Here is a 21,276-nt window from a genome sequence, read left to right as displayed (position 1 = left end):
ATTTCCTCATGTTTGTGAACTGATAAACTGGATTTGTTTCTCTTTGAGCAAAGAAGATCAATCGAACACTTGATAGGAATATACAAATAATGAGGGACATAGATAAGGTAGATAGTGGGAAACTTCTCCTTATAGTGGACGTATTTAAAATTATAGGGAAATGGGGTCAGGATACAGGGTGGGAGTTCAGAGGAGGTTGAAGAATAATGTTTACAAGAGTGCTTGGAATCTGTGGAGGAAAATATTCTCTCAGCATTCGTAGGCTACATCTACATTAGACCGGATAATTTTGAAAACACCAGTTTCAAGTAAAAACGATAGGCATCCACACTATGCGTTTTTGAAAATATCTCTATCCACACTGAAACGGAGATTTTGGCGAATCTCCTCCTCCTGCACATGCGCAGGACACATCTACCAAAAACAAGCAATGTGTTTGGTGTAGAATCTCGCCGTAATTTGATAAGGTCCCACATAGGAGATTGGTAGGTAAAGTCAAAGCTCATGGCACTGGGGGGAAGACATTGACATGGATAGAAAACTGGTTGGCAGATAGAAAGCAAAGGGTAGCGGTGAATGGGTGTTTCTTGGAATGGCAGGTGGTGACTAGTGGGGTGCCACAGGGCCATTGCCATTGCCAATGGCCAGGTGCCATTGGGACCACAGCTGTTTACGATTTATGTCAATGATTTAGATCATGGCATTGAGAATAACATCAGCAAGATTATGCTAAGCTGGGTGGCAGTGTGACATGTGATGAGGATGTTAGGAGAATTCAGGGTGACTTGGATAGGCTGGGTGAGTGGGCAGATACTTGGCAGATGATGTTTAATGTGAATAAGTGTGAGGTTATCCACTTTGGGAGTAAGAACAGGAAGGCAGATTATTATCTGAATGGTGTAAAGTTAGGTAAGGGAGAAATACAAAGAGATCTAGGAGTCCTTGTTCATCAGTCACTGAAGGTGAATGAGCAAGTGCAGCAGGCAGTGAAGAAGGCTAATAGAATGTTGGCCTTTATTACAAGGGGAATTGAGTACAAGAGCAAGGAAATCCTCTTGCATTTGTACAGGGCCCTGGTGAGACCACACCTGGAGTATTGTGTACAGTTTTGGTCTCCAGGGTTAAGGAAGGACATCCTGGCTATAGAGGAAGTGCAGCGTAGATTCAGGAGGTTAATTCCTGGGATGTCTGGACTGTCTTACGCAGAGAGGTTAGAGAGACTGGGCTTGTACACGCTGGAATTAAGGAGATTGAGAGGGGATCTGATTGCAACATATAAGATTATTAAGGGATTGGACAAGATAGAGGCAGGAAATATGCTCCAGATGCTGGGAGAGTCCAGTACCAGAGGGCATGGTTTGAGAATAAGGGGTAGGTCATTTAGGACAGAGTTAAGGAAAAACTTCTTCTCCCAGAGAGTTGTGGGGGTGTGGAATGCACTGCCTCGGAAGGCAGTGGAAGCCAATTCTCTGGATGCTTTCAAGAAGGAACTAGATAGGTATCTTATGGATAGGGGAATCAAGGGATATGGGGATAAGGCAGGAACCGGGTATTGATAGTAGATGATCTGCCATGATCTCAAAATGGTGGTGTGGGCTCAAAGGGCCGAGTGGTCTACTTCTGCACCTATTGTCTATTGTAAAAGTGCGAGTTTGTGTAGTTACAGACTAGAAAAACTTAAAACAACAGACAGCTGTTGGCTCTCGCGCAGGAGAACTTAAAACTAAAAAAAATACTGGAGCGTATGGCGGCAACCAACGGAGTTCACAGACAGACTGACCTGGCTGACGACGAACATTGAAAAACTGACTAACTCTGTTGCATTAATAAAGCACCTTGTTAAATGTATAAAACATGTCTGCGTCAATGTTATCTTGTATTTCCATACAATGTTACATTAGGCTGTTACACATCTATTGTCAGAGAAGTACTTACATAAATAGGTAAACCACCTTCATACGAGCAAGGACAGAAAACAGGGCAAAGTGAGTACAGTATACTTATTTATTCAGTAAGTTATGGGTTAAAGTATTTGGTGAGTACATTTCTAACTCTTCTGGCTTCAGTCTCTTTACCGTCTGTTTTGAAATTGTTAGGTTGCATTCAAGAAAGCAATGAAATAGCACGCGGCCGTCTGACAGCGTTTTCAGATTTCTCCAGTTACGCCGTCCACACTGATCTGCCCGAGCAGCGTTTTCAAAAATAACCCACCCTGGAAAGCGTTTCTGAAAAGCTCCATTTTCGGGGGACAAAACAATCCCGTTTTAGTGTAGACAGAGGGTAAAAACAAAGAGAAAAAGCTTCGGTTACAGATTTATCTGGCGTAGTGTGGATGTAGCCATAGAGAGTATCTTGAATCACCAAGGTATAGAAAGTGTTTGTAAATGCAATTAAAATAAATGGGGGCAAATGGTCACCATCTATATGGTGGACCTGTTCCTGTGAGGTAGTATTAAATGACTCCATGACATTGACGATTGTGAGAGGTTATTGAACTCCTTGCAATTCAGTAACCAGGTCTTTGGGGCCAGTCTCATTTCCTGTCTGCACATTTATCTAGTCCCACTATTTTTGGGAAGTATACCTCTCTAACTCATTCATCAAGGGTTCCTTTGCTAAATAGACTGTCATATGTTGAAAGATTGGAGCGACTGGGCTTGTATACACTGGAATTTAGAAGGATGAGAGGGGATCTGATTGAAACATATAAGAGTATTAGGGGATTGGACACACTGGAGGCAGGAAGCATGTTCTCGCTGATGGATGAGTCCAGGACTAGAGGCCACAGTTTAAGAATAAGGGTTAGGCCATTTAGAACAGAGGTGCGGGAAAACTTTTTCACCCAGAGAGTGATGGATATGTGGAATACTCTGCCCCAGAAGACAGTGGAGGTCGAGTCTCTGGATGCATTCAAGAGAGAGTTAGATAGAGCTCTTATAGATAGCGGGGTCAAGGGATATGGGGAGAGGGCAGGAACGGGGTACTGATTGTGTATGATCAGCCATGATCACAGTGAATGGTGGTGCTGGCTAGAAGGGCCGAATGGCCTACTCCTGCACTTACTGTCTATTGTCTATTATCTTGGCATCTGCGTTCTCCCCATACAGTGCCATTATTTTCCATGTCAAATTGCCTTTTCCTTTGAATTTGACCATATACTGCAGCTGTTCTGCACCTCTCCTTTCAGAGGCACAGGTTGTCTGTAGCTACTGCGGACTCATTTTAAGCTTTACCTGCCGCTCACAATAGTGGCCTCATGCTGAATGAGGTGAGCAACACATCAACAAGATGCTTCGCAAAGTTGGCGTCCTGTGGCTTTGAACGCAACAGGTGAGTGTTTGGCACATTGTGGTCCCCAAGCCTGTTTTAAACTAATACTTTACGGGACATTACAATAATATTATTAAATGTGGATTGAAATTGTACTGCACATAGAAATCAAACTCGTAAAGAATAGTGACAAATAATTTTTGCAAGAACAAATGAATACCTTTGTGGGTAGTAACTTCAATGCAAATGTCACCCGCTAAAAAGAAGATATTCAAACATTTTTCCAATTGTCAATGTCACCAGAGTTGGTGAATTTGGAATTGGCTCAATTCCTAAACCCAGTTTTGTCTGGGGACTCAGTGAATTTCGTAGCACCGTGCAATTGTGCTTAAAGTATTGCAACAAAGTATTAAAATTTAAACCAAATGTTTGCTTTTTGGTTTAAGGTTTTGGAATAGTCATAGTTCAGATCTGTCTGTTCTGTGACACAACTCATTGAATATCTGTAGAAATTAAGCTCTGGACTCGTAGAGTAGCTTAAGGGTGAAGATTTATTTAAATTTAAATGCCCTATTCAATCACCTGCCACTAGGTCTCAGACATTCATCCACTTGATTGGCAAACAGGAAAGCTTACATCACAGTTCATACTGTGCATGTCAGTGCTTCAAAACAAAGAGGAAATAACAAAAGGAAAATGTGGAAAATTTTTATCTGCAAAGCAAATATTCACCGAGCCCTTAAAAACAACCAATTGTAAATGAATTGCATTACTTAAAAGAAATGGAACAGGAAAAGGAAAATTTAAAAAAAACCCTGAGAACACCCAGTTAACAACTCATTTATATATTGGGCAATAATTCCTGAGAATAAATCATAAATTTATGGGAAGAGACATGATGGAAAGTGTGTAGAGAATAATTCTTATAAAGGTCACTATTAAGGCAGATTTTCCATGAAAGCAAAACATAAATAAATAGCTGCCTATAAAAATTGAACCTGTTTACCCGAACATGCTAATAAAAGTAATGGCAGAGATTAAATATTAACGATAATGGAATGCAATTTTCTTGAAGAATTTGAGAAGTGAATTAGGAAAGCCAGGAGGGGCCATGAAAAGTCCTTGGTCAGTGGAATTAAAGAGAATTCCAAGGCATTAATAGGAAGAGGATAACTAGGGAGCGGGTAGGACTACTCAAGGATAAACAAGGGAAAACGTGCCTGGAGGTGGAAAATGTAGATGAGGTCCTAAAGGAGTTATTGTTCCTCTCTGCACCTTGTGGTGCACGGGTGGCAACCTTGCTGTTTCTTTAGCATTTTTGTCTGTTTTTTTACGAGGCGATTTGCGAGTATGACGGTCAACCCAGCATGAATGGAAAGTGTATAAGGAGCAGATTTGAACCCGGGACTACTTGCCTTGATGTCTGGTGCAGATGCCACTACACCCCTGGCCGGCACCCAAGTGAATACCTTGCATCAATATCTACCAAGGAGAAGGAAGTGGAGGATAGAAAGATAAGTATGGAGTATGCTGACATGCTAGGGTATTTTCAGATAAAGAAAGAGTTATTGCTGGGTCTCCTAATGAGCATTAAGGTGGATAACTCCCCAGGCCTGATTGGTTATACCTCAGGTTATTATGAGAGGCAAGAGATGAGATTGCTGAAGTCTTGACAAACATCTTCATGTCATTTCTAGTCATGGGCGAGGTCCCAGAGGATGAGTGAGTAGCTAATGTCCCATGATTTAAGCAAGGAAATAGGGGTAATCCTAGAAACTCTAAACAAGTGAGTTTCACTTCAGTGGGAGGGAAGGTACTGGAGAGGATTTTTAAGGATAAAAATTATGAGAATTGGAAATCCATTGCCTAATTATGGACAATCACCATGGCCGTGTGCAGGGAAGTAAAGCCTTACTAACTTGATTGAGTTTTTCGAGGAGGTAGCGAAGGTGATTGATGAGTTAGAGTCACAGATGTTGCCTACATCGATTTTAGAAAGGCGTTTGACAAGATCCCTCATGGGAGGCTCATTCAGAAGATTAAGATGCATGAGATTCACGGTGAATTAGCCGTTTGGATTCAGAATACAGAGGGTAGTAGTCAATAGTGCTTATTCTGACTGGAGGTTAGTGACTAGTGGTTTGTACTAGTAATTCTGCTCTTTGCCATATATATAAATGGTGTAATGAGAAAGTAGATGGATGGACTAGTCAGTCTGCAGACATGCGAAGGTGGGTGGTGCAGAGGATTTCTAAAGAACTCAGCAGGAAAGAGATCTGTTGCAGATATTGGTGAAGAAATGGCAAATGTGAAGTGTTGCACACTGGGAGATCAAACATAAAGGGACAGCACAGTGTATAGAGGGATGTTGGGTTCCAAGACCATAACTCCCTGAAAGTGGCTACACAAGCTATAGGGTAGTAAAGAAGACACATGCATGCTTGCAATTGAGTCCAAGTATCGTGAAGTTATTTATCAGCTTTATGAAGCTCTAGTTAGGCCCTATCTAGAATATTGCCCTTAATTCCCCTCCCCCATAATAGGAAGGATTTGGAAAGGGTGTAGAAGAGATTTACCAGTATGTTGACTGGATTAGAGGGCATGCACTATAAAGAGAGTTTCGACACACTTGGATTGTTTACTCTGGAACAGAAGAAGCTGACAGAAGAGTTTATTATGGTTTATAAGATTATGATAGGCAAAGATAGAGAGCTAGTATCTTTTCAAAGTTCAAATTTCAAAGTAAGTATTATATCAAAGTACGTATATGTCATCATTACAACCCTGAGATTCATTTTCTTGTGATCACAGTAAATACAATAAAATGAATAAAAGAGCACACCAACAGGATAGATAAGCAATGTGCAAAAGACAACAATCTGGGCAAATGCAAAAAGAAAAATAAATAGATAGATAGATAAATAAATAAAATCAAGAACATGAGATGACCAGTTCTTGAAAGGGAGTCCAGAGGTTGTGGGAACAGTTCAGAAATAAGGCGAGTGAAATTATCCCCTTTAATTCAAGAACCTGATGGCTTCAGGGTAATCATTGTTCCTAATCGTGGAGATACGGGCACCTTCTTCATGGTGGCTGCAGCAAGAAGAGAGCATGATCTGGATGGTGGGGGTCCCTGACGATGGATGCTGCTTTCCTGCAACAGCACGCCACGTAACTGTGCTCAATGTTGGGGAGGGCTTTACCCATTGACGTGCCAGAGGGCATGCATTTAAGGTGAGAGGGATATGTTCAAAGCCACAAGGTGTGAGATCATGTTCAACCTCATTCATTAACTTAAAAGTATGGTTTTTATACCGATGCAGACAGTTCATGACCATGCTACATCATAGATACTGATAATTATCAATTACTAACCTCTCTCTGTACTTTTAGCCGGATTTAGATCCCACAGTCTATTTAAAAAATTAGCAGTGTTGTTATGCCCTATGCCATAACCAATAATTAGTTCTCAATAAACATTACAAATGCAGATGAACTGGTTACTACTGAATTGCTTTCTGAGAAAGCTTGTACTGAATAAACTGCCTAGCACTTTTTTTCACTCCAACATGGATCATGCGCAAAAGAAAAAGTACTTCAGGGTGAGTGTGTTCAAAAACGCATGACATGAAAGCAAGACTTTCCTGCTTTGACTTTTCAAACAATAAACAAAATTTATACAGATAAAAATGTAATCATTTACCCAAAGTCTTCTTACTTGTTTAATTTGACTCATGTTACACAGCAATGCATGGAACAGCATTTCAAACAGTGGCTTTATTTTCCAACAGCAATAAAGTCATATTAGGCAGCTCTTGCCACAGAACTGTATGTTCATACTAATGAGGTGCCATTTAGAGTTCCACAAGCTTTTAATTATCGTTAGCAGTAAACTAAACCATCCAACTGGAAGTCAATTGAAACAGATCAAACAATAATGAAGAATTTCACATCAGCAGGTGGAAATATTTATTGCATCAGCACTTGAAATGGTGGGAAATTGAGGGAAAAGTTTCAGGTAATTGCATAGCTTTTTTTGTACTAATTAGACATTCGAGAATAGGAACAAATGGTCTCTTAAATTGTGAAAATATTAGTAGTGGAGAACGTGGAATGAATAAGTATTACATATATATATATATCTCAAGTTGATGAATAAAGCAAATAATGTAACAGATGTGGAGAAATGAGTATCTAATAGTTATTTTCCAAGCCTTGTGGAAGTGACAGCTCAATTGTTCCAACATCATGGTTCAATGCAATAAGGCAAATATGGTTATGGCAAGATGAGTTCTGGATCCACACAGACATAAAGTGACATGACCATATTGTATATCCTAATGCAATTTGGCCAGGCACGATTAGTACAGCAGGTTGTCTTTCTGGTCAATCTGCTCACTACATTACATCAATCCCAGCAGGCTTCTTTTCCACTGCTCCAGGATATTATTGTTCAGTGGCATCATATGGCCAGCCAGGCTGCAGGAGACCCTGCACTGGCACCTGCGTGGTTGATATGCCACCTATGCTGCTGTTTGTTTTGTAAACAGACTTGAGCATGTGGAGTTGGTCAAATATAGTTCTATAATGGACACAGCTCCTGACCATTGTCATTAGCCCATTCACACTTCATAGTCCTGGATGAACACATTGATAACCGTACTATGCAGACATGTACCAAAGGAAGAATCATCTTTGATGCACTCACAACTCTGCCAGTTTGAGACTCCTGGGTCGAGGACTGAAGGCCTGGAGGTGGCCTTTACTGTGGTTGGAGGCCTGTCTGTGTGAGTGAGTGGATGAGTGCTTGGGTGGGAGGGTGGGAAAATGGTTTGTTTCACTGCTGTTTTCTGTTTTTGCTGTTTTGTTGTTTTTGTTGCTACTTGTGTTCTTCTGTTGAACTTTGTGGGCAAGTTATGTTGGTGTCAGAATGTGAGGTGATATTTGTAGGCTGCCCCCAGCACATCCTTAGGCTGTGTTGGTTCCGAACACAAATGGCATATTTCACTGATGTACCGATAAATAAATCTGAATCTGAATAAAATGTCTAATTGTGTCAACGAGTAACTAATACAAAAAAAAATCAGCTTGATGTGCGATTGCCGGAAACTTTTAATTCATTTCCCTCTATTTGCAGTCCTTGCTGCAATAAATCATTCCACCTGCACATATGTTCGGGATATTTATTAACTTTGTGCAATAGTGAAGAAGGTTAGGGAGAATGAGAAATATATTAATCTTGACTTTATCCGTATAAAGATGAGTTTAACTGGATTTTCACATATGCATGATTATATTGAATTAGTTATTCCAACAGTTCATGGGCCTAGTGTTTACTTTTATTTTTCATGCTAATTTTCTGATCCATTTCATAGATTCTATTATTTTTCATTTACAGATGGGGGTCATAGATAAGGCTAGAATCTATTTCCTATTCCTAACTGGTGTTCAGAAGGGTTGTTCTTGAACTGTGGCAGCCTGTACAATGAAGCTATTCCCACAGTGCTGTTGAGTAGAGCATAGAGCATTGGAGAATGAGGGGAGATTTGATAGAGGTATACAAAATTATGAGGGGTATAAAAAGAGTAAATGCAAGCAAGCTTTTACCACTGAGGATGGGAGACACTAGAACCAGAGGTCATTGGTTAAGGTTAAAAAATGAAATGTTTAAGGGAACTTGAGGCGCAACTCCTTAACTTAGAGGGTGGCAAGAGTGTAGAATGAGTTGCCAGTGGAAATGGTAGATATGGAATTGATTTTAACATTCTAGAAAAATTTGGATAGGGGTACGGAGGGCTATGATCTGGGTGCAAGTCAAATTTTTGCACCCAACCCGAACCTGCTCTCAAATTCTTCAAATCAGCTTGGCACCCAGAGTGATACAACTTCATACCCAGGCCAGCTGTATGGCCATTGGATCTCCATCTGCAACAATTCTGCAACACACCATCTCAGCTCATAACTTGAGCTCACCTTGTCATCACTCGCCACTTCACTATACTTTGGGAGTTGGACTGGAGCCATCAGATTATGTGCTCATGCCCACTTGTCCTTTTCTGCTGTTAAGAGTCAGGAGGTACTGTCAGGGTAAATACCAGTGGTGTACTTTGCAGATAATATATACTGCAACCGTGGTGCATAGGTACAAGAAGTTAATGTTTACAGTGGACAGAGTGAATGAATGGGTTGCTTTCTCCAAGCTGTTGGTGAGTGTCTGTAGTGTTTTGGTGTTTCACTGGGGTCTATGCATATAGAGAGCTGAGAAAAGCAGGACACAATGTTCTCTATGTAAATGAATACTGGATCACTAGATTGTACTTAGTACCAGATATATATATATATATATGGTTTAGAATGTCTTCTGCTCTATCACACAAAAAAATACACAATACAGGACCATCCTCCCCTTCCTGGAAATACATTTTCTATATCAGCTCCACAACACTTTAAATTTTAATTTACTTTGTAAAGCTACCCATCATGCTTTACCGTTATAATTTATTGCTACTCCCAAAGAAAAGGTCAAGAGGTTTGTTCTATCCTACAGTGGCAGGTACAATACCCACTCAGATAATGGTCTGACGTCTTTGGAACTCTCCATCACTGTTCTCAGTTTATCCTTCCACCTAGCAGCTAAACTTGGGTTTGCAAGCTGCATTTGCATTCAACGGGTAATAAGGACCAGACTGCTGGTTAAGCCTGGCCAGTCATCAGTGGTTTTTGAAGCGTCAGAGAGAAATAAATTTGTTCTTTTATAAAGTTGATTGGTTTTCCTGTTTATGACATTTGTCTCCTCCAGGAGTTAAGATTAAATGTGATTAGAGATGTTGCACTATTGCACTCATGGTGTCTTTTCTTCTGCCTCACTTTCTCATGCAACACCAAGATTTTCTGATTCGGTAAGGGGATGGTTCTGGAAGAAGTTAAGTGTCATGCATTCTGTGTCCAGCAATTGCAAATAAACTTTGCTCACCATAATGCTTATAAATATGGTGTTTCATTTTAGAAAATGTTTAACATTACAAAATCTCACAATAACTTTAGGGGCTTTAGAGCAATTGGAAGCTTGGGAATGAAGGGCCAGAAGCCCATTTCAAAGATTTATTTAGATCAGCTAGACTTGGGGAGAGTCCAAAGAATCTGAGAGTAACAAATCTCAGTCAGTTAACTTGTCCTCAGCACTAACAGTATTTATATTTCGTTCTGAGGATAATGGAAAATTCCAATCTTATATTATTGTTGGACAAGTTGCAAACATGCTCTGCCGTCTTCAAAGAATTGGCTTACAAAATCCAGCAGATTATAACTCGTTCTGCTTGTCATTTTGTTTTGGAAGATAAATAAGTCTAGGTGGAGAAGCATAAAGATAAAACAAATGGCAGTTTTAGACAGAACTGAAAAAGTTACGAAGAGTCTATCTCTTTCTCCTGATGCCATGTAAAGATTAAAAAGAAATCCTTGCTTGAATCTTTGTAAAACTGATGCTGAGAGTAATGATAACGTTCCTTCCTTTTTTCTCTCCCACAGGCAGGAAGAATCATGTCCTGTGGGTGTTGAATGTTTTTGAGATCTCAGAAACCAAGTACAAGATCTTTTCAGTTGATAAACTCACAACTAAGCCATTTATACAAGGCAAACAGAATGATGAAAATCTGTATTGTATGATCACAGTGCTGTATTTTATTCCTGTTTTAACTTCAAAATGTTCTGCTGATTCCATTGTTTGTGTCAGTTCCAGAGAATCTGATAGTTATTTAAGTTATGCAGACTACACATTGTTTATGTTCCATTATTTTGCCATCGTAGAACCTTCTAAATGTTAGCAAAATAACAAGAGATCTTGATTTTATAGATATATTCCATTTCAAACAAAATGTGTACCCACCTACCAAGGTCAGTGGGTTCTATAAACAAACCCTACAACTTATCAGCTATCAGCTACATGTCGATTATTTATTTGACTCCTTAAATTGAATAAGCACATTCACTTCAAGGTTCAACATGTCATGTGTACAGAGATGGTTTTCTGCACACACTGTTGTAGCGCATGGTTAGTTGAGTTACTGTCACCTTGTTGTCAGCTGGAACCATTAATCAAAGTCTGGCCATTGACTGCTTTCATTAACAAGTCACTTTCGCCCAAAGAACTGCTACTCACTGGATGCTTTTTTTTTTGTTTTTTACATTATTCTCTGGAAATTCTAGAGACTCTCATGTATGAAAATTCCAGGAGATCAGCAGTTTCTGAGATACTCAAACCACCCTGTCTGGCAGCAACAATCATTCTACAGTCAAAGTCACCTAGATCATATTTCTTCCCCATTCTGATGTTTGGTCTGTACAACAACTGAATCTCATGACCATTGAGCTGCCACGACATGTTTGACCAATTAGATAATCTTCATTCAACACACAAAAATTGCTGGAAGATCTCAGCATGCAGCATTCATTCAGATAGGGTTGTTAAGTAATAACAATAATAATAATAAATGCAATACCCCCCCCCCATAGCTGTACTTCGATTAATTTGCCACAGATTTTGGTAGAGAATTTTCTATCCTGAAATGGCCTGAATTTTTTTTTAATGGAGTAGAATTACTTGGATCCCAGCATAAAACAAAACTCTTTGAGCAATTCACGATAATTATTGCTAAAAATAATAGGCACACAAATTTGTATTCATAGTAGAATGACTTGCACACAAATAGGCCAGTGAAGGCAGGAGCAATGAGCCTGCATAGCACAGAAGTAGATTTTTAAGTGGAACTCTATATTAGTGGAGAGACATACCTGAAGTGAATTTTTAATTATTGCTGTCTTGGAGTCAAAAACAAATGATGATTGTAAAATCAACTGCAATGTAAGTTTTTGACCTCAGAATAAGATAGTTATTTCTTCCCTTTTATTCTTCTCAAGGAGAGATGAATCACATGCAATTGATTAGCACAGACACCATCCTTCCTAAGTCGGTGTACCCATACATTGTGATAAACATTAGAAGTTAATGGAGAGCCATGGTTTGTTTGCCTACCAATGTGATGGCTAAAGTAACAACACCCCATGATTATAATTCCTGATTCAAATTTACTACTGCAAGGGAGAAAGGAAATCATGTTGTATTTGTTTTTTTCCTCATTTCAAGCTGTTTTCATAGAGGTAAAATTTCACTTGTGGCTCACCACTGAGTGCTTGTAAATAGAGACCTGATGTAAATCATAGTGGTGTTAGGGGAGCATAAGACTAATACAGCCAGCCAGCCATTCATTATGTGCTTTTGGATCTCAGTATGATTGACAACAGCTTTGTGTTTATGAACTTCTGCAGACCAGACATTCAGTAAAGAACAGTTTGAAATCAGTTCAAGCTGAAAAAATACATTCAAATCTCAAAATCAGGCAAAGCAATTTTAATTAAAAGTTTCTTTTCCACAGAGGAGTAGAGCACTTCACAAGTCAAGCTGCATCAAAAAAAAATAAGCTCCGACTAAAGCTAACATTGGAGAAGTCAATCATACAAGCATAAACACATCTTCATAAGAAGTCCTGGTTGTGGATGTAGTATTATTCGGGGAATGCTTCTTTTCCTGAGACCAGCAAAATGGAACTAGCCATTAAACAGTGAAGGAGAATTCCAGTAAATGCCTGATTTCTTATTTTAGTGAAGCTTTTTTGCAGGTTGCTCTTGCCTCAATGTCACAACCACCAAGCACCATAGCATCAGTGGGATGCTAGTGGAGTGGTGCCACATCAGTCCTACGGTGGAGAGGGGACCACAGTGAAATTCTTCTGTTCTGCTGCTCTCAAGACAACAAGTAGGCCTCTTCTGAAAGTCAGATCCCACTGGAATCAATTACCTTTCCCCAATAAAGTTCAGGGACTATTGTTTTTTTTGCTGGACTCATGCCAACATTCAGTAAAATATGAGTAATAACAACTGTCCTTTTGCACACAAATGTCAAAACAACTGAGCCAATGTCTCTGCATGAAGTGTTGGAGGCTTCCATAACTTTGCTGAAGCTTGAAACAACCAAGACTGTTAAAATACACTTGCATCAGGTACACATTTTCTTGGAGGAAAACATTCTATGCCAAGTCACATTAGTATAGATTAAGCCAGACAGAGTTCAGGTTTAGAAATGTCTTGAAGGGTGTGGAGAGTTTTTGAAGATGTTTTTGAAGATATTTCTGGAATTTAGTGCTTTAACAGCTGAATTGGTAATTGGTATCCCATTGTAGCATCTACAGGGATACAGTGTAAAACTTTGTTTTGTATGCCATCCATACAGATCATTCCAAAATATTGGTGCATCCAGGTAGTACAGAGAAGAGCAATGACAGAATATAGTATTATAGTTACTGAGAAAGTGCAATGCAGGCATATAAAAAGGCACAAGGCAATGACCATAAGACCATAAGACATAGGAGCAAAACGAGGCCATTCAGCCCATCAAGTTGACTCAGTTATTCCATCATGGCTGAATGATTATTTCACTCAATCCCATTCTCCTGCCTTCTTTAACTTCTGGTGCTCTTACTAATCAAGATCCTATCAACCTTTGGTTTGGATATATTTAAAGTGCAGGTTGATAGGTTTTTGATTAGTAAGAGTTTCAAAGGGTGTGGGCAGAAGACATGGGGTTGAGAGGGATGATAAATCAGTCGTGACTGAACGGCAGAGCAGACTTGATGGACCAAATGGCCTAATTGTACTCCTATGCCTATGGTCTTATGGTCTTTAAATATAACCAATGACTTGCCTCCTCAGCCATCCGTGGCAATGAATTTCACAGATTCCCCACCCCCTGGATAAAAAAATTCTTCCTCATTTCTGTTCTAAAGTTACTCCTTCTATTCTGAGGCTGTGCTCGCTGGTCCTAGACTCCCCTACTATAGAGAACATCCTCTCCACATCCGTTCAATCTCGGACTTCCAATATTCAAAATGTTTCAATGAGATACCGTCTCATTCCTCTAAACTCCAGTGAATACTGAGCCCAGAGCCACCAAGTATTCCTCATACTTTAACCTTTTTGTTACTGGTAGAGGTAGACTGTGAGGTCAAGAATCCGTCTTATGGTTCAAGAGGTCAGTTCAATAGTCTGATAATAGCAGCATAGAAGCTATCCTTGAGCTTGGTGCTATGCAATTTAAGGTTTTTGTATATTCTGCCTAATGGGGGGGGGGGGGGAGAACAGAGAATGTCTAGGATGGGAGGGACCATTGATCATATTAGGCTCCTTTATAAAGGCAGTGAGAATAATAAACAGAATTCGAGGAAGGGAGGCTATTTTCTCGTGATTCGCTGAGCTGCGTGCACAACTGTTTGCAGATATTTGTGGTCACAAACTGAGCAGTTGCCATGCCAAGCTATGAAGCAACACTGGAGAAATACTGAATACTGGAGAAATTCAGCAAGTCAGTCAGCACCTATGGAGGGGAGTAAACAGTCAACATTTCCAGCGAAAACCCTTCATCATGACTGAAAAGGAAAGGGGCAAAAGCCAAACTAAGAAGTTGAGGGAGAAGAAGTACAAGCTGGTAGGTGATAGGTAATTGACATTCCACACCAAGAGGTGAACAATCCATGCCAGGGCTGGGTGCAAAGAGCCACTTTTTAATCAGGGAAGCAATCAAGATTTTGAAGGCCGAGTCTTGCAGCCATTTTTATGACCTGAGGAGCGAACAATCAGCGAGCGGCAGTGCATAACATAGCTGACTTTCGGTCACGTCCGTGTTCAATATTTTAAAAGCAGAGCTTTAAGCCAGTTTTCTCTGGGTTGGACAATACACTCAAGGGGTGAAAAGTGTCAGACAAAGTGAGGAGGGCCTGAAGAGAGATCCTAGGGAAGTCGGTAGAAAGCTGAAAAATAGGACTTCCAAGGAAGCAACCTCTTGAATGCTGCCTGCGCCTCATGCTAACCATATAACAACTACAGAACGAAAACAGGCCATCTCGGCCCTTCTAGTCCGTGCCGAACTAGTGAGAGTAAGAATAGGATGAATTGGCAGATGAATGTGTGGCTGAGGAAATGGCACAGGGGACAAGGGTTCAGATTTACGGATCATTGGGATATTTTCTGAGGAAGATATGACCTGTACAAAAGAGTTGAGTTACCCCTGAACCTGAGAGGGTCCAATATTCTTGTGGACAGGTTGGCTAGAGTTGTTCAGGAGGGTTTTTACTTATTTGGCGGGGTTGGGAACCAGAGTGGCAGTGCTGAAGATGAGGTAGTTGGTTTACAAACAGAGGAAATGCGTAGTGAGACCCCTAGGAAGGAGAGGCTGATGACAGCGAAAAATTACAGTCCACAGGATGAGTTGCAACATAAAAGACAGGCAAAGTTGAATAGGGTGACTACAGGACTAAAGGTATTATATTTGAATGTGCACAGTGTACGGAATAAGGTTGATGAACTGGTAGCACAGCTGCAGACCGGCAAATATGTTGTTGTAGGCATCACTAAATCATGGCTGAAAGAAGATTAAGACTGGGAGCTTAACGTCCTAGTATACACAATGTACAAGTTAATATACAATGGGAGATAGAAAATGCATGCCCAAAGGCCAATGTTGCCAAGGGAATGAGGGATTTCTATACGCAGGTAGTTTGGGAAGATCAGGTTGGTACTGGATTCCAGGAGGGTAATTTCTAGAATGCCTATGAGTTAGCTTTATTGAGCAGCTCATAGTTGAGCCCACTAGGGGATTGGTGATTCTGGACTGGGTGTTGTGCAATGAACCAGAATCAATTAAAGAGTTTAAGTTAAAAGAACCCTAGGGGAGAGTGATCTTAATATAATCAAGTTGACCCTGGATATTTGAGAAGAAGAAGCTAAGACAAATGTATCAGTATTATGGTAGAGTAAAGGTAATTACAGAGGTATCAGAGAGCAGTTGGCTAGAACTGATTGTAAAAGAACACTGTCAGGGAAGACAGCAGAGCAGCAACAGCTGGAATTTCACGAAGCAATTCAGAAGGTACAGGATATATACATCACTAAGAGGAAGATATATTCTAAGGCAAGATGACACAACCATGGCTAACAAGGGAAGTCAAACCCAACATAAAAGCCAAAGAGAGGGCATATAATAGAACAAAAATTAGTGGGAAGTTAGAGAATTGGGAAGCTTTAGAACACCAACAGAAAGCAACCAGAAGAGTCATTAAAAAGGCAAAGATGGAATAAGAAAGTAAGTTCGGCAATAATATTAAAGAATATACCAAAAGTTTCTTCTGATACATAAAGTGGAAAATAGAGGCAAGAGTGGATATTAGGCCACAGGATGCTGGAGAGGTAGTAATGGGGGACAAGGAAATAGCAGATGAACCTGAATAAGCATTTTACATCAGTCTTCACTGTGGAATACACAAGCAGTATGGTGGAAGTTAACAGGTGTCAAGGGTCATGAAGTGTGTGAAGTTACCACTACTGGAGGAAAGATTCTTGGGAAACTGAAAGGCACCAGCACTAGATGGTGTACACCCCGCAGTTCTGAAAGAGGTGGCTGATGTGATTGTGGTGCATTAGTAATGATTTTCCAAGAATCACTAGATTCTAGAATGGTTCCGAAAGACTGGAAAATTGCAAATGTCACTCCACTCTTCAATAAGGCAGTGAAGCAGAAAAAAAATGAAATTATAGGCCAGTTAGTCCTACCTCAGTGATTGGGAAGATGTTGGAGTCAATTGTTAAGGTTGTCATTTCAGGGTACTTGGAGGTACATGATAAAATAGGCTGCAGTCAGCTTAGCTTCTTAAATTAAAAAATCTTGCCTGACAGATCTGTTGGAATTCTTTGAAGAAATAACGTGCAGGATAGACAAAGGAGAATTGGTTGATGTTGTGTACTTGGATTTGCAGAAGACCCTTGACAAAATGCCACACATGAGGCTGCTTAACAAGCTATGAGCCCATGTAATTACAGGAAAGATTCTAACATGGATAAAACAGTGGCTGATTGGCAGAAAGCAAAGATTGGGAATAAAGGAAGCCTTTTCTGGTTGGCTGCTGAAGACTAGTGGTGTTTCACAGGAGTCTATGTTGGGACTGACTCTTTTTATGTTATATATCAATGATTTGGATGATGCAATGAATGGCTTTGTTGCAAAGTTTGCAGATGATATGAAGATAGGTGGAGGGCAGCCAGTTTTGGGGAAATAGAGAGGCTACAAAAGGACTTTGACAGTGTAACGTTCTCCTTCGCGTGTCACGAACGCCGAATTTAACATCGAGATAAACCACAGTTAATAAGAACCAGATTGCAGCAAGATTAACCATTTACTGTTCACTCTTCACATTAACATATGGTGAAAAAGCGTTGCTCTCACTGTGATTTCTCATGCCTGCAAAACAACTTCTGCTCAGGTGAGCCTCGTGGTAAGCCCCCACCCTCGCGCTAGTTTCAAACCGGTATTTTCCCACAAGACGCAGCGAAACCGGATGTGACGTCATCGCATGCCGATATATTTTACATGCAATGAATATACTTTAAACACTTCTAATTCTAACTAGAAAATACTATTGAATGAATTACTAAGCGAAAATATTATAAACTAAATAACTGTCGTAAAGACAGCACACTCCCCGCTTGACCTTCGTAAGGTCACAATGAGCAGAGTACAAACTTAGTCTCTTAATCAGTCATTGGGTAGAAGTAGAATAACTTCTGTAACTGGCCTTTGGTAAATTTTCACATCGCCTTGGTCGGTAGTCTTCAATTCGATCTTCCTGACATGTCCATCCCCGCTAGGGAATGTAGCAGTGATTCTGGCCGTTGGCCAGCTGTTGCGGGTGATCTGCTTGTCCCTGAGCAGGACTAAGTCTCCAACTTGAAGATTCCTGCGGGGTTCCGTCCACTTTCGTCTCTGTTGCAACAAAGGTAGATATTCCTGTCTCCAGCGGGACCAGAACTGATTTGCCAGAGCCTGGACTTGTCTCCATTGCTTTGTGTACAAATCCTTGTCTGAGAAGTCTCCTGGTGGAGGAGGTGCTCCTGCCTTCTGTGTAAGGAGCGTTGATGGCGAAAGTATAAAGGGGTTTTCTGGGTCAGAAGACACAGGTAGGAATGATTGTGCGTTTATAATGGCTGTGACCTCTGCCATTAGGGTGCACAGTACCTCGTGGGCCAATCGGGTGTGTTGCTGCATCTCAGGTTTCCTTTTCTGGGTTTTCCATAAGGACGTGAACCGTTTGACTGTCTGCTCTTTGTTATCTGGTGAGCGCTGGCGTGGTTCTCTGAAAGGCAATGGGGCAACCCCATTATTTGCTTCATCTCTGAAGACCTTGGTGTCTTTGGTTTTTAAAGAAATGGTATCTTGAGCTGATTGTGCAAGTTTATTGTCATACTTCGTTTGAGCGAAGACTGACTGGCCCAGCGACTCGTCGCTTGCCTCGCGCTTGTTAACCCCTTGTTGTGCTTCCTTGATATACATGGAACTTGTGCAGGGTTGAAAAATCGAATGGCGGCCACTCTCTAGCATATTGGTCTTGAGTGTGTTAACCGTCGGCTTGTGTACGTCACCGAGACACACCTCTCCTATCACCACCCAGCCCAGATCCAGACGTTGCGCGAAGGGAGCGTCGAGTGGTCCATTGACCTGCTGCCTAAGCTTGTGTACCTGGATAATATCTCTTCCTAATAGCAGGAGTATTTCCGCTTTCGGATCCAGTTCTGGGATGTGTTTGGCGATGTGGTGGAGATGCGGCTGGTGTAGCACCGCACTTGGTGTCGGGATCTCAGCGCGGTTATTCATGATTTCATTGCACTCTAAGAGCGGAGGGAGACAGATGACGACTTTACCATCCAGGGACTCGATCTGGATGCCTTCTGCCTTCCTTCCTTGGGTTTCCATGTTGCCTGAGCAAGTTTTGAGGTAGTATGGGAACTGCTCACTCTCAATGTTGAACAATTTAAAGAACTCTGGACTGACTAGTGAACGATTGCTCTGATCGTCCAGAATCACATAGGCTTTGATGGCCTTGTCTTTGGCTCCTTTAGGGTACACCTTAGTGAGGCAGATCTTGGAACAAGAACGGCTTGACCGAGCTTGACCGCAGACTTCTGTACAGTTCGAGCTGACAACTGTTGTCCTGGGGTGAGCCTCTCCCTCCCCGCCGTTCTGTTGTGGGGGAGAAGGAGCGCTGTCAGTTTGCGGTGACAGGCCGGGATGCATGGCCCCGACGTGATCCGTGCTATCACATTCCGGACACTTCACGGCGATCGTGCACTCTCTGGCGAGGTGAGAGGTTGAGGAACAGCATCTAAAACATATTCTTTTCTCCTTGAGAAGAGCCGTCCTCTCTTCAAGGGGTTTTTCCCTAAACATTCTGCATGCTTTCAGGGGGTGAGGTTTGTTATGCAGTGGACAATACTTGCCAGGGTTGTTGTTAGTTGTAAGGGCTTCAGTCTTGAGCACTGACACGGGTTTATCAATGTTGAAAACATTCGAAGAGGATCTACCTGGACCCACGAGGCTAGGGTCGTTTCGCCTCTTCGCCTCCTTGCGCACAAACTCAGTGAGGTGCTTAAAGGGAGGAAATCGACCACCGTGGTCTTCCTTGTACTCTGAGGCAACAGTCAGCCACTTGTCCTGCAGCCCAAATGGAAGTTTGTCCACGATTGGTCTAATCCCGGATGGAGTATCTAGGTATACTAGACCAGCTGAATAGCCATCTTCTTTGGCGCCTTGGATCTCCATGAGTAAATCTCCGAATTCTCTTAACTTAAAGTGATCTTTGGCTGACACCTTAGGAAAGTTTTCCAGACGTCGATATAGCGCCACTTCAATAATGTCGGGGGCCCCATATCTCTCCCAAAGTCTCTCCCACGCTTCGCTTAAGGCTAGCTCGGGTTTGTTGATGTACACTGAACGCATGCGTCTCACCTGGTCGCGTGATTCTTTCCCCAGCCATTTCGCCATAAGGTCCAACCTTTGGGTTGCACTGAGCTGGACCCCGTCGATCACGTTGGTGAATGTGGAGTGCCATGCACGGTAATTTTCGGGTTTATCGTCAAACTGGTACAGTCCCGAAGTGACGAGATCCCGTCGTGCTAAATACTGCAGCGTGGGATCGGCTGTAAGCGGCATGCGGGCTGGAGAAGTACGTTGGCGCCTATATGACTGAGAACGCACGTTTCTCATGGAATTTGCCATCCTGGATTCGACCTCCGCGTCTCTTCGCATCGAGCTTTGTAAGTTTGGTGTCAAAGAATATCGGTTGTCAGCTCTTTCATTCTTGACTTCATCACGGAGCCGCGAGGGTAAATTTTCTTCCTCGTAGCTGGGGAAGTTATCGAATAGGTATGGAGAGGGGAGACGAGCCTGCCAGTCTGTTTGATATTGTACATAGTCGCTTGTGCGTTCCAGTCTGGTCCTTTCTAAAGTAGATCTTACTTCGGTCAGATCACGCGACCCTTCAGGTTCTTCTATGTACTCTGCTTCCGCCATGGCAGCTTCTTCTTCTCTTTCTAGCTGCAGCACTTGCAACTCTGTCGATATTTTTGCCATTTCCAACTGGGTTTCGGCTTCTCTGGCGGCCTTTTCGGCTTCTCTGGCGGCCTTTTCGGCTTCTCTGGCGGCCCCTTCTCTCTGGATTTCGGCTTCTCTGGCAGCCTCTTCTCTTTGTCTGGCTGCCCTTTCTTTCTGGATTTTGGCTTCTCTGGTGGCCTGTTTCATTTTCAAAACTGCTTCTTGTTTGGCGTAACGCAGTCGCACCTTGGCGGCTTCTGCCTTGGCTCTTGCCTGTGTGGACTTACTTGATGTCGTTCTACTGCCCTTGTCGCTGGGCGCCATCGACTTGATCCCGGATCGAGCTGACATTGCAGCACTTGGAACACCTGATAACGCCTGGGTGGGCTTACTTGATGTCGGTTTACTGCCCTTGTCGCTGGGCGGCGTCGACTTGATGCTGGATTGAGCTGACATTGCAGCACTTGAAACACCTGATAATGCTGCTTTTTCACTGTAACGTTCTCCTTCGCGTGTCACGAACGCCAAATTTAACGTCG

The 21,276-nt window shown here is 41.8% G+C and overlaps 1 long non-coding RNA gene across 1 annotated transcript; it reads left to right on the top strand.

Annotated features, from left to right (window-relative positions):
- The first annotated feature begins 3,247 nt into the window (after window positions 1-3,247).
- LOC132404903 (uncharacterized) lies at window positions 3,248-13,021 on the top strand. The gene is made up of 3 exons (XR_009515702.1): window positions 3,248-3,330; window positions 4,608-7,288; window positions 10,798-13,021. It is a non-coding gene; the product is annotated as an uncharacterized LOC132404903 (long non-coding RNA).
- Window positions 13,022-21,276: the final 8,255 nt, after the last annotated feature.

The sequence above is a fragment of the Hypanus sabinus genome, chromosome 14 (genome assembly GCF_030144855.1).
Source record: "Hypanus sabinus isolate sHypSab1 chromosome 14, sHypSab1.hap1, whole genome shotgun sequence".
In the NCBI taxonomy this organism is placed as follows: Eukaryota; Metazoa; Chordata; class Chondrichthyes; order Myliobatiformes; family Dasyatidae; genus Hypanus; species Hypanus sabinus.
The sequence above is the reverse complement of the archived record's forward strand: the minus strand, read 5'-3'. Positions and strand labels throughout refer to the sequence as shown.